Here is a 15021-nt window from a genome sequence, read left to right as displayed (position 1 = left end):
CACATGGGCATTGATTGGCAGCGTGATGACACGTAGGGTGTGTTGAGGTCACCTCATTATCTCGACAGACATTTACTCTGCTGTCATGCAGTATCAAAGTACGGCCCGCACTGTGACTGAGCTGTCTGAGACGGCCGCACAGCTAATCAATTGCAGCTCATCCCAGCTCTGCGCCCACTGCTGGATTCTCACAGGCTCCGTCCCCCCCCCCCCCGCACTCCTACCCCACCCCAAAATCCTGCCGCTCATTATAGTGACAACTGATAGCAGAAAGACGGAGTGGGAGCCAGAGAATAGAGAGACGCTATCCTCTCTGTTGCCTGGATCATTTAGGGGAGGTTATGGAATCAATGTCTGCTCGTCATTCTTGGGCTTTAAATCATGGCTGCCGGCTTTGCATGGGCACATTCCAATAACATCTGATTATAGACACTGTGGCTGCAATTAAAAGTCAGATGACAGCTGTCACACAGTAAAAAAACAAGTGGAGTGTGAGCCGTCGGTAGAATCACTCGTGTAGGGACATGATGTGTGTGTGTTGCAAGATGCATGTAAACCAAAAGGTAATAATGCAACTGAAGACAACGAAGGCTGCAGAAACCAACTGGGTGCCTGCAGAGAAGGAGAGAGAGAGACTGTCAGAGAACATTTTATAGACTGTGGAAACCGGGCCCCAGGTGCACACAGTTGGCACTCGTGCTCCTCGCTTATCACACACACACAATGCACCCAGGATAAACTGACAGGGAGGACCAGGGGTCGCCACACAGCTCTCTGAGCCTGGAGTGCTGCTCAGGCCAGCCACAGTGCTGCAGGGGGGTTGATCGCTTTGGGCCACAGCACACTGTTTACCAGTTTATCTTTTTTCCCCTGCTTATTATTTATAGTTATTCGATTTAGACACAGAACAGTTATTTCAGTTGTGTTGATGCCTATTCAACATAACGGTCTAAATTGACAACAGTTGTGAATGTGAGCGTGACTGGTTATTTGATGATTAGCTGATGAACTGTCCAGAGTGTACATCACCTCTCCACCAAAGTCAGCTGGGATTCGCTCCAGCTCCCAAGTAACCCTCAAAGGATACGTGGTTGGATGGATGGATATTCACTAAAACGAGTTTCTGTCCTAATTAGCAATTAGGGAGTTTGGACGGGTTGATAAAGCTGAGGTACTCTGTATTGAGGACAACCTCCTATAAATGCAACACGTTGAAATGTTGTTTCCCCATATGCATACTTTCAGCTAAGCTTAGCTGAAAAAAAGTCAGACAATTCATTTTAAGAGACATTGTCAAAACAACAGGGATTTTTTTTCACGTCTTTGAAATGTCACAACCTATGAAAGCATTTTGCTTTTCCAAAGATTAACAGATTAAATCTCCAGACAGATGAGCGTTCAAATACAAACGAGGTAGTTCTTACTTTGATAGCGGAAAAACTTTTTCTTCTCTTCCTGTCTTCGCTCTTCGCCCGAGGACATGAATATAAAGCAACACAAGCTCATAGTGTGTTTGGGGTTTTGTCTCAACACATCATTGAAAGCTCTCGGGCTGATAAGTATGAGAGGCTTGATGAAATTAAGATTGCTGTTGTTTATACCCAAGCTTAGAAAGAACAGAACAGCAAGGCCTTTGCCAGAAAAATCATATTGTCTTCAGTTACAGGTCTGTTTTCAAAATACCCAAAGTGGGATTCCCTCTTATATTACACTTTATTGCAGCAGGCGAATATCACTCAAGACAAACTCCCTCGCAAAGACATTCCATTTAATGCTCTGTGAACAAAGATCTTTAGCTGTGCAGTATAATCTTTCATACGGCGATACTGCAGACTCAGCAAACGTTTCACAGAAGGCAATGAGGCAAGTCAACCCTCTCTGCCATTTTCATGGGAGGACTTTGGAGAGTCACTTTTCTTCACAAAGAGCCAGGATTCCTAAAGTGACTAACCCATGGATGTGGGACCCTGAATCCGTCAGAGAATCAGCTTTCTGCACGTCCACTACCACCAGCCATGTCACAGGCCTCCCAGTACACATAGAATCTGCTAGCCTCCAGCCTGCTTCCCATTCAGTTGGCACCAGATGCCCCTGCCCCTGTCGCCAGCTATGACCGAACGAGTGGAAACCTTTCACAGAGTGATACAATGTTTTCAAAACTGGTTTGAAGCCTGTTCTATATTTATCTAATCTGAGTAACATGAAGATGAACACTGTATCCTGCTACAGGCTTCATTTGATAGTGTGTAACATAATAAACTTGATAGAAAATAAACTATAATAACAAATATCAAATGGACTGTTCAGCATCATCATAATAAAAAAGGTGTGATCCGTGTGTGAGACAAACTTTTAATTGACATTTCTCTGCAATGTCCAGTGTTGTGCAATAGGAGTAGACTTGACGTTGGCTAATTATTAATAATCATGAAATATGATTATTAAAATAATAAAAGATTATTTATTGAAAATAATTTATCGTAGAGGGGCACCACCCTGGTTTCCAGGGACCAACGATGTCAAGCTATAATTATCAGTCTCATAATGATAAATGTCAAATTAATAATGTCAATATTTTAATATTAACGATTACTTAATAAACAGTGAAGGCTTCTAAGTTCGAGCACAGGCAATCATAATCCAGCTGTATTCACACACATATGCACAAATAATCACAGACTACAGATACTTTAATTATAAAAGTATTTATTAGAAAGGGGAAATAAAGTTATAATGTTATTCAATGATTTATCATTTTAACAAGCTCCGATATTTCAAAGATAAACACAGCAGCAGCACTTATCACAATTCAGAAAATACATGTAAAACCTGCGGTCTACCTATGTATGTCTGTCTCTGTGTGTGTGTGTGTGTGTCTGTGTCAAAGTGTCTCTCTGTGTATGTGTGTCTATGTGTGTGTATGTGAAATAAAGTAAGTGTTATTTAATGATTTATCATTTTAACAAACTCCCATATTTCAAAGATAACAACAGCAGCTTATCACAATTTAGAACACGCATGTAACCTCTGGTCCATCTATGTGTCTCTGTGTGTGTGTATCTGTCTGTGTCTATCAAAGTGTCTGTGTGTGTGTGTGTGAGTGTGTGTGTGTGTGTGTGTGTGTGTGAGAGAGCGAGAGAGAGAGAGAAAAGGAAGGGGGCGTGGCGATGACGCAGTCACATCTAAGATGGCGGCCGATCATGATTCGTGGAATCAAGGCCTAAAAACTCTCAAAATGGCGGATTGACTACAAAACAAGATGGCGGAGCCGTTATGAATTTAGAGCCAGGATGGGAGGAGAGAGAGAGAGGAGGCGTGGCAATAATAGACTCAACATGGTGGGTTAACTTGCGTTATTCAAGATGGAGTCTATGTTAATGACACCATGTGGCCGGAGCTCACACTGGTGGTCGTCACATGAATTACACAAAGGGATTTTCAGACAAAGAGAATTCTTTGTCTCTGCTTTGGCCCTGGGCCGCATGGTTTCCAGATGTGTTCAGCCTCTCTAAGTATAGAGGTAACTATGTGACATGAACTGTATTCTAAATACAGATCGGAACATATGTGTAAGCAGGTTTAGGAGAAGAGAGAGCGAGAGGGAGAGAGAGAGAGAACATGCAAGGAGAGTTCAAAGAAGCTCTTAAAAACACGCCAGAGATAGATTAACAGTAATTCACCCCTCAAGCGAACGTTGTGGGCCGAGGTTCTGATCGGTGAAATCATTGCAGACTCACACAGACGTTAACAGTGCGGCTGGAGGCTTTCCTCGCGGCGCTCACACACTAACACAAAACCCGGAAATGAACCGGAAGTAGCGGCTCGTAGTAGCCGGTTAAACAATGAGACTCAGCGGTCTCGCAACAAATACAATCAAATATTAAACAATATGCTACGTATCTGCCCAGATAATCAAGTCTCTTACTGTACAACCCTCGCGATGTGCCTGCGCGTCTGCGCGAATGTGTCGGGGGCCAGTGAATCACGTGGTCTCTCTCACGAGCGGAGCTCCGGGCTCGGCCGCTGGACCGGAAAAGGAAGCGAATTATTCGTGCTTCCCTGACGGAATGAAACTTCGTCTTCTTCTGTAACAGCGGAGATCGTGCTGCTTTACAGGAACGGAGTGGATTGTGTGGAGAAAGAATAAAAGTAAAGTCCGTGTCTCACTCGTCTCGCGAGTGAGATTCCTGTCTGGTCTTTTCAGGTTAAAACAGGAAAATGTCCTTTCAAAATAAAAACGTCAACTAAGATAAAAGAATAAATGAATGAATTGAAATGAATAAAACAAACGTCTTATCGCCTCCATTAGCTTACTGGGTCGACTAGGAAGACCCCCGGGGGGGGGGGTCTAGTGGCGACGTCAGCATCGGAGGGAAAAGAGAGAGGTTTCTGGGAGCACAGCCTTTTTAAGTCATGTTCCAGGTGACTCCCCCCTGGGAGGAGGGGTCAGGGGTCAGTGTGGCCCCCGGCCAATTGAGTTGTCAGTATTTGGCCCCCAGGGGCGGGCTTACAGTGGGGGACCCAGGAAGTGATTTTCTCTCACATGGAGATAAGATCTCCATGCTGGATTTTTAAATGTAAGGGGTCTCCTGAGGCGAGTCCCAAGTTTTACGAGCCTTTGTTCTAAGTCAGATCACTGGGCCTTCCCCAACACCAGTCACCTTTGAAAAAATGTAATGCTCATATAAATTGTTATTTCTACAAAGCCAGATGGCTGCAGGATTCACAGTTCCTTCCTCTGCAACTTCTTTGCAGATACCTCTAAATCTCTGTATTGTTTATTGAAAGATGTATACTGAAATTTAGTTTAGAAGTGTCTTTCTTTTTTAACACAACATACTCTATGTCTGGCATAGTAGACATGTTCGTCAGTGAAACTCATAGTCTCATAGAACTATCTCAACATTAGTCAATATTAACCTGTTAGCAGAGCAGAGAACTGGTTCTCTGGCCCCACAGCAGGTGTTAGAGTCTGACCTCTGGTCATGGAAGCCTCCAGAAAATGATCATGGAAACATTCTGATGAAATCTGTCATTAATTACTTGGCTTGCTGATTGGTATTTGGATTCCAGAGCTGACAGGTTATTTCTGTGAGAGAGAATGTGAGCAGGAGCCAGACGGAGACGGATGAAGTCTCTGATTATAGCGACCAGTACGAGCAGAGCTCAAGCCGGTTCCTTACCTTGAAATTTGCTTTGCCTGTCTGAGACAATCAGCAGAGTGCACAGGTGAAGCAGTGCAAAGTGGGCATTCTCACAGAAATACCAGAATAAAGCTTAAAATAAATCTAAAACTACAATTTTAATCGGACTCCTAACAGCTAATGTGTGTGTGTGTGTGTGTGTGTGTGTGTGTGTTTGAACTGGTGGTGGAGTGTTTGAAGCAGGAACACTGGTTAATATTACTTTAGGAAGCTCATTTAACCATGAAAGTCTTTTAAGCAAAACTCATCCCTTTAGATGAAGTGCTCCCTCCAGCCAACCTCTTGGTGCAGCGTAGTGAAGCTTAACATTCAGCTGGATGACAGAGAATGACTAAACCCATGGATTGCAGATTAATACCATGGGACTGAACGGTTTTCTTCAGCAGCAGTATCAGTGTGATGCTTCTAATCGATGAACCAAATACCTGATGAGAAGAGGAACTGACAAAACTGGATTATGCAACTGGAGCATAAGTGAGATACTTTATTTAATCAGGAGGGTCAACACACTTTGGAATAATGTTATTCTGCCATTTCCTTCAGAGAGCCAGACAGTTTTTCTATGTAGAAAGTACCACACTATATCCTCATTATCAAAGTCATGCCCCACCATATGGTGTGATCAACACTGGCAGAGTCTGTCCTTTAGGTATATAGGCCCATTCAAGTTGCAATTAAAAGAGAAAAAGTCACTTAATCAGCTTTTTATTATGAAACAGGAACCATGTGCATATAAATTGCTGCTTTCAGAAGATCTGGATTGTGCTGACTCGAACACCTCCGTCTCTTTCTCTGGAGATTTACCATGTAATGGGAAAGCAGCAGCCAGGGCTTTTTTTCACCCCGCTTCTCCAACTTGAATTGAATTGGTCCCAAGAGCTATCAGCGTAAATTCAGAAGGTAGAGTAAAGCACATTTTGCTCATAAATCACAAAAAAGTGCAGTAATTCTGAGCGGAAGCTTGTGTAGGGAAGAATGTGTCATTGGGGGGGGAAGAGATAGTGGAACATTCAGCCTCTGGTTTGCTAGTTTACTGTAACAATAATACTAGAGAGGGTATTTTTACTGAACGGAGCCAAACCCATTCAGCATCAGCACAGCACTGATAACAATAACAACACTTTCCCACGTGCGCTATGGATTTAACGCCGTTGCAACCTTGTGTGAACCGACTGGAGCATTTGAAAAGGAAAATAAAAAATTGCATTTAAAAAAACAAAGCGATTTGACGTATTATAAAAGCTGTTATCAAAGAGAAGGCTCTAAATCGGAGTTTCCCAATTAGTTTCCCCCAAGAGCCAAATTAAATCAAGCATGCAAAGCCAAGGGGCTGTTTTTATTAATAGCAGTTGTCGTAGTAATCTAAGCCCGGAATTTGTGCGGTGAGGGTCACACAAGAAAACATCAGAATCTGGATACATTTTAATATCTTCCCTACCCATACAGTCTAGCATGAACAAATCTAAATGCAGCAAGATTGACCTGAAGATGACTGTGTCGACTTTTCTGGAAAGGTCTGACATAATGGTCAAATTTCCATGTTTCATTTGGCCCAACAATCACACCAGAGGGGCACCTGAGCCACCAGTTAGCTCTGGTGTGACTAACAGCAGCATGTCAGCATTCACTGAAAGGTGGCCTCAAAAATTGTCTGCACATTAAAGAGTCTGCTCCCACCACAGTGCTCAGAGAATGCAAACTCCATTTGTTGAAGACAATGATATGTGGTGGAAAGTCCTGATAATCTGGTAAGTAGACATTTGAGTTGAGACTAGTTTGTCACAATCTTAACTTTGCATTCATTGAGAGAAGTGTGGAGTTTCTGTTCAGTTAAGTGCAGGCTGGAGTCCAGGGAAACTGAATTCAATGATGAAAAGGAAGAACTGAGGTCTCAGTTACGCTCCATTGTGGACAGCTGTGAAATCTGTGATGCATAGTTGTTTGTATTAAACTCTGCTTGGAGCATAAATCCCATTCATGCACTGCAGATTTGCAATATTCTGAGCATGGGCACTGAATCAGATCAAAAAGATGTCATTGTTTCTGCCTGCTGTCTATATTTTCTTATAAAGATGAATTTCGGATTCAGCGCCCATTTATCCTTTCAATGCATGTGCAAACCAAACTGGCTTGTTGCTACCGACCGCAAACAGCCAGTTTGTTGGGTGCACAGATTTCCATACACCATGAACGTACGTCACACAGACCCTCGCATACTTGATGTTGCAGAAAGTATAACACGGCCTTAAGCAATCAGAGCTCAGCTATTTTTCAGGGAGATAATCCAGATCAGATGCATTCACAACAGCAAGAACATTTTCAAAACCTTCAGGCTTGCGAGAGCACCTGGGTAGAGAATGCAGGAGGCAGCTGCTGGTCCGGTGTATAAATCCCTTCTGAGGAAATCATATGTTTTTGTTTACAGCAGATTGACAACGGTCTTGACCCTCATCAACAAAAGCTCTTGTATCTCAAATTGACATGTTATTTGGCACCTTCCACGTATACGTCACCTCTTTTTCATCCTTAGACATATATATTCTTTTAGACATTGTCTCGAGGTATTTTCATTATTACCATAGTATTGTTATGCTGCAGTAAGTGAAGTGGAGAGCTACCACAAGTTCCAGGCCTTTAACCCCTCCTGCAGGTTAGCAACAAGCATCATTAGCAACTAATCAAACCCCATCCCAGGGGCTAAACAAAACACAGCCCCCACCTGATGAACTAAGAGGTCAATGCAGCGCACGGGTTCAGCAACATTGGGTGAAATTTATCGGCGCGTCCCTGAGCCCGGGGCTGCTTCACTGACGGCACAGACAGTTCAAGGTGCACCTGGCTGCTCCTTAAGTTAACTGCACTCATCAGACACACAGGCCAGTGGTTTTATGGACTCGGAAATAAAGTTAGTTTATGAGCCCATTTTCTCTTTATGTGGAATAATGGTGTCAGTAAGCACTCAGAGCAGCACAGAATTTTAATTTGTGGTCTTAATAGCTGCATCCCACTCCTTGAGACTGCATGAAAATAACATGATGGATGAGATTCTCGGATCTTCCAACAAATACCAGTTTATTCTCTTACTGGCCGCGCCGAGGCTCCTTCATCAAGGGAAATGTAGTCACAGTACATTTATATTATTATAGTTTAATCATAAGTGGGACATGGATAATGACCAGCCCTTCTAAATTGCTTAATTTGATAAGAATCCACAACAATTTTTTGTCTTGTGAGTGTGGAGTGTCTAAAGATAAAACTGGTAATTATATTTAAAAAAAAAAGTGTGGCTGAAATTCATGGTTCCTATTGAAAAGAAAGCAGGTCAGAGAGCTGAGTTTGACTTCTATGCCAGTGAAGTAGCTTTATGATAGTAGTTGCTCTGTTGATAGTGCTGTTAGTTGGTCCAACACTTTCATTCAGGCTAAATATGTCAATTATTTCTGAATGGATCAATGTGGAAGTTGTACAGATGTAGTAGAAGTAGTAGAAGCTCTGGAGTGAAAAAAGGAGTTTAAAGCTGTCAGGCTGGACACTGTTAAACAAAAACTAAAAAACAGTGTCAATGTACTGTTGACATAGAAATACATGGTTCTGCCTCTGCCTGCAGCACCACCCCACACCTGAACGTTCAGGGTATTTCGGACAGTTTTCTGAACACATCTGAGTGAACATTCTCCTGTTGCATTGTTCATAAGATGAACTCCAGAACTCTGCAGACATCCTCCATAGTTCATGGCTGAACATGGCTCTTCTGATTCTGGGGAATCCTCTTACTTTTCAACAAGAAACTAATTGTCATTAAATTTGATCCACACACATCCTTCCTTGCAAATGGCACAAACATGTGTGAATGTTTCACATCAACGCTAGGGCTGGGAGATTAATTGAATTTCAATTATGATTATGGCTTCCAGCAATTATGAAAACAGAGTAATTGGTGTGAAACGATTTTTATCCTGTGTTTCTTTTTGTATTGAGGCCCTCTGTTGTGTTTCATCTGTGTGTGAGGTTTCTGTTAAAATAACTTTACTTCCTCGAATAAAAGTCTGGGTTATGGACTCAACTTAATGCTGGGACACTTCAGGGCCAACCCCTGCAAAATGATTGCCACCGCTGCCTCAGGATTAGGGCAGACGCACATTATAGGTCTGGTATTCTTGTACCGTGCTGAATTACTGCACTGGATTTCCTCCCACCTCACTCCCCTGCTGACCTGCACTCCCTTTACACTTTAACAATAAACACCAACACCAATCACAAGTTATTAGGACCCATACAGGACTTGAAGTTCACTTTGTGTTTGTTTGATTTTATGAGACGCACACAAGACGTAATGTGACGCGCAGAGCTGGGACATCAGGGTTAAAGTAACTAAATTAATGTGATGAAATGTGTGTGATGTGTGTGATGCTTCCAAAATCATTTGGAATGATTATGATTTTTGCCATAATCGACCAGCCCTCATCAAAGCTATTCATACTGGCAGCTCTGTGAATTTGCAGCAGGTGCAACAGTTTATCAATAAAAGCTTCAGCAGTGCATTCTTTATAAAATATGATGGATTCAGATTGCACAGGGGCTTGACCACAGCCCCCATTCCCTTTCCCCATTTAATTTTCACTCGGCTTCAATCTCATGTTTCCTTTCTTGGAATGCTTTTCCCTGAGGTATTCGTAGCTACTGTTCATTAGCATCCACCCTCTCAGCAACAACACACACACATCTCACATGCAAACTAAACCTTGATCACGTGAACATGGATATTCAGAATGGATACATCTAACCACAATAGGCTCCTTCAGTTATTAAAAAAAAAAATTATTTGGATTTACCGACTGAAATACACTTTGCATGCAAAACAGTGCACAGAGCACCTCGGCACACATAGAATTTTATGCAGTCCAATTACTGTATCACTTAACAGCTATATCAGGTGCTATTAAGTCATTAGCAGTCCCAGTGATGGAGCCGGGGACATTAATCAGTGCGTGGAAAGGTTGTAGTGAGAACATTTAGCCCAATATGCCAGTACCAACATCAGCTATAAATTAGAGGTAAATTGACAGTAAAGCAGTATTTGACTACATTTCTCAGACGATTACATTTTAAGGATTAAAACAAGAAGGCAGGACGAGTTATCAGGTAGGAAGTGATGTGCTACTCCAGAATTAAATCTGTAGCTGTGGCTCAGGTCAGGAGCTGCATCCTTCGCAGGCTGAATTTGCAAACCGATACAGTAAATACTATAAATACTTTTCATTTGGAAGGGTCCTTCAAATGTGTTGTTCCTTCCCCAAGAAGGTGGAGCCTTCTCAGGGCCAACCAATCCCAGGATTAATTGCGTTTCAGTGACAAAAAGGTAACGGTGCCAGCAAGGGACAAGATATTCAAGTATCAGACCTCAACACAACTGAACAGCTGAGGGTACAAATGCTACAAAGGGACATTAGAATTTTCTCATCACGTCCAACTGCAGCTCTGTTGCTAGGTGACAGCAATAAAAGGTGGGACAACACTGATCACGTAAATCCTCTGTAGACCAGACGGTCCAAAGTTTGGTTCGGCCTTCGTGTTCCATGCGGCCCACGAAGACTGCCATCTTTAGGTGGCCCCTGAATTTGGACACAGTTTATGATTCAGTCTTAACAGCAGGTTATTGCTGTTTCAGTGAAGGAAATGACTGCAATCATCTATTTTACAACATTTATCCATAGCCTCACAAAGGTAAGTAAAGCCTTGCCGGAGGGATGGTTTTGCGAGGATCACATTTTCATGCCAAATAGAAATTAACTCAAAACCAAAGGACATCAGACGAAATATCTTGGGTGAGCTTAAGTGAATGAGCTTGTTGAGCTGAGATTATAGTGACGGAAAAAAAGTATGAATATTAATGAATTTGAAATGAACAGCTACACATCGTAGCTGCAGCATTGTTTGATAGCTTGAAATGAGTCCCCTCTCCCACCCACTCTGAGCTGTTTTGGGCACATAATGAAAAGGTTGGTCTCAGAGAGCCAGTGAGACAGATGCTGCTCATTGCACTTTGGTTTGTTTAAGAAGAACGAGTGCCTGCCTCTAAACTAAATGCTAGGTTTTCTAGAGTGATGAGGTCATTCACCTCTATCCATGCTGTTGTAAGAACCAGGGTCTGGAGTTTTCCGTGGGAGTTGTTTATCATGTTTCGGTGTAGCAGCCCTTAGTGTGGGGAAGGTTGTCTAATTACTTGCATCACAGCGGGAGGTACACTACTGAAAGCCAGAAGGAGATTCTGACATCACTCCCAGTGTGTTTGTGTGTGTCTATGGGTTTAAGGATTTTAGATGGACATATCAAAGCAGAAGTGACCTGCCATGCTGTTTACCTTTTGCAGGGTCAGCCTGCGATGGTCGTCACGAGAGTTGGCTCTCCCACTGAACATCTTGGTGGATTAACATCAGAGTCAGTTTAAAACCTAAGTAGACACACATGCTACAGAGGAACCTTGCACATCTATGAGACGCCAGCTGGTTTGACAAAATCCCTTTTCAGACCTGGTTGTAACATCCATCCTGAGTGATCCCATCACAACTGGAAAGGTCTAAGTTAAGGTGTGAACACACATCAAAACCACTTTCAGAGATGGGACACGTGGACATTTTCTTTTAGCTTTGTGTACGCAAATAGAAGTTTCAATATGAACCTATAATACAGTATTTTTCACACTTCACAGTGTTTCACATGCATTGTTGTATTTGTGGTGTTGCACGTCGATTCACTCAGCTTTTAGTTCCTATAACTTGTGTTTTCTCAAGAAAACTTTTGTCGGACAAAATCCAGTCTGACTGCAGCTTGAAGGAGAGCATGACCCAACAGATCCTGGAACTGCCCCCTTCTTCCGTCAGGTCTGATCTCCACAAAACTCGGCCCCACAAAATCTAATTCAGCACCACCCTGAGGACGCACTTTACACACAACTGGTAAAGCTCCCAAAATAGACACTGTGCATATGAGGCAGTATCGTATTTGCCCTGTCTACCACTTTCATATAGTGTTTAATATGCATTTCCTGACATCCTGCCAGCCTTTGTTTTCCTCTCTTCATTACAACATGTAAATCAACTTGAGGGACGTTGAACTTGCTTCCAAATAATGAATATCATCCTCATTTGATTTTTTTGTCAAAGTTGAATGCAGGGTCTTCTTCTTTGATGTGTTTATGGACTGATGAGACTCAACAGCCGTCTACAAAACAGCCAAGAATTCATGAAACTCAAACGCAGGTGCTGAGAAGGCATATGGATGTCGTTGCTTCTTGCTCTAGTCCCTGTTTGGCAGCTGACTTAATTGGGATTGGATTTTGCAGCGCACATTAATTATCTGCCTCCCTGTAGTCAATTCTTAATTATTATTCCTGTCACCCTCCTGCAGATATACAGTATTAGGGGTATACTGGCAGCAAATCGCTTATTGATGGTGCCTTTCAGCTGTTTACCTCCTGAAATCCCACTGCTTTGCTGCATGCAAGCCAACTCCACTGACGGAGAGTCAAGCGGACAACTGTTCTTCCTCAAACTAGTCAACAAGTTCACTTTGGTTGCAGTGTTTCTCAGCCCCAGCTTGCCCTTCTTTTCCTTTAGCCCCGAGCGTCTATCAAAACACATTACATTCTCCTGTGTCAGCGCCGCCACAGCCCGCCTGCGTCGGCTCTCCAGAGTCTGACACGTTTGTTGTGGTGGCCTTACTTTGGGCATCATGCAGTCCGGTCGCTCTGTGCATGTGTGTGTGTGTGTGTGTGTGAGTGTGTGTGTGTGTGTGTGTGTCAGTGTGCGTATGAGTTTATTTAGACTCCCTGGCAGGCTGAGTATTGGCCACAAAGAGTAGACCTTAAGGGCTGTTGACATGACACCACACACATACTCAATCCAAATGCACGCATCCAAACACCCACACACACGCTCTAACATGCACACATATTTTAGGGAAGCTGGTCTGTCACTGTCCCCAACTCTCCAACTCTATAATCCCTCACTGAGCCAATAAACAAACATGACAAAGCTGACAGGCCGTAGCTGTTGGCTAGCATCTAATTCAAGTTCAGCTGTCAAAGTCTGCTCCTCTTTTTCATATATGCACACACTCAGTTTACTGTCTCCAGTGTGTGTCGGGCTTCTTTTTACTTCAGCTTCAACTTTGTTAGAAATCCAAGCTTCACCACAGGAGGCTGACAGCCGTTAACCTTTTCAATATTCTCCATGATTCTGTTTCGCCTTTTAATCGACTTTTCACCTCAGAGCAGAATATCTATTACTAGACTAACTCCACTTCCTAATGAGTTTTACATTATCCCCTTAAGCAGGTACATGTTGCATTTTATCATCAATAAACCATGAACTCATTAATTTTATACTTTGAAGGGATGGGCATTATAAATAATGACTTTGATCAATTATTGTTCATTTTAATGACAGAGTCATTATTAAGGCAAATTCTTTTAAAGTACACCAATAAATTACTGACGTGTTATTCATTTGATCTGTAAGCCTTAGGAAATACAAGTCATAAAAATACTTAACAGGGCCAGGAGCTGAGTTTTAAAGAAGCACACGCTTCTACTTTTATTTCTACTTTTCATATACATTTCAATGTTTTGTTATTCTGGTGGAAAGTTCCAAGCCTTTTTAACCTCTGCCGACACCCACCAGTATTGATGGAAGTGGTATGATGGTGTGGGTGGTAGAATGTACTGTTGCATCTGTAACTGCACCCAACATTACCCTGGAATACACTTCTGCAGCAGCAAAGACGGTCGTCACACCGCTGGAGATCAGCAAAAGCAAGAGTGGAGCTTGTTCCTTGTTGTTCTGGGTTTGTACTTTCATGGTTGAATGCACTTATTGTAAGATGTTTGGATAAAAGCGTCAGCTAAATGAAATGTAATGAAATGCAATAGAATATAACTGAAGACAATAACAAATGACATCTTGAATTACCAAGCTCTTTGACAATAACTCTTTTATCTGTGAATGGGCACATGGAATGGGTGAGAAATATCAGAAGCTACAACCGTCCAAGTGCTGATGATCAGTGCATTTTGAGCAGATTATCATCAGTAATACTGAGCAGCAGAACGCAGCTCAGGTATGAGAGTGTTTCTCAGTGTGAAAGTGTAGCAGGGCGGTGCTGTAAAAGAACCCAAACTCAGTCAAGTTCAATAAAGGTCGAAGACCTGCAGCAGAGTAAGTATCACGTTTCCTCCGCAAACAATAGCCTCTCCTCTCTCAGTGTCCCGGATCGCCCGCCTACGCAGCCTGACTCACTGAGCAGCGTCCTCCAGGGGAAACCAGGAAGCCGACAGCTGCACGCCACCATCTTTACATCCTGCTTACATCCCTGCTACCTGATCGCCTCCCTAAATTTAAAGCTCTTCAGAAAGCATCAGTTACTGTAACTCTGCCCTTTCTTTTCTCATGAATGACACCCACACAGTGCACTAGACTGATGACATTTAGACATGCTCACGCTACAATTTAATATCATTATCTTCATTCTCTATAATACACCTGTGAGACCTTTTTCAAATTAAAATAATAAAGAGGTTTCTGTCATTTATTCCCTTGTTCCCTCACCACCTTATTTTAAGAGCTAAAATACCATTTAGTAATTCTCAGAGACAGGAAGAGCTGCTGCTCTTATTGGAAATATAATATTAAATGACTTCTACCTCCTCACATATGAACATCAATTCTAATGCCAGCCTGCTCATACGTATACACTCAACCGACCTTGATAGACAGACACGCAACAGAGAATTCAGGTAAAGTCGCTTCTATACCCACCT

The sequence above is a fragment of the Limanda limanda genome, chromosome 1, assembly GCF_963576545.1.
Source record: "Limanda limanda chromosome 1, fLimLim1.1, whole genome shotgun sequence".
In the NCBI taxonomy this organism is placed as follows: Eukaryota; Metazoa; Chordata; class Actinopteri; order Pleuronectiformes; family Pleuronectidae; genus Limanda; species Limanda limanda.
Note: the sequence above shows the minus strand (reverse complement) of the source record.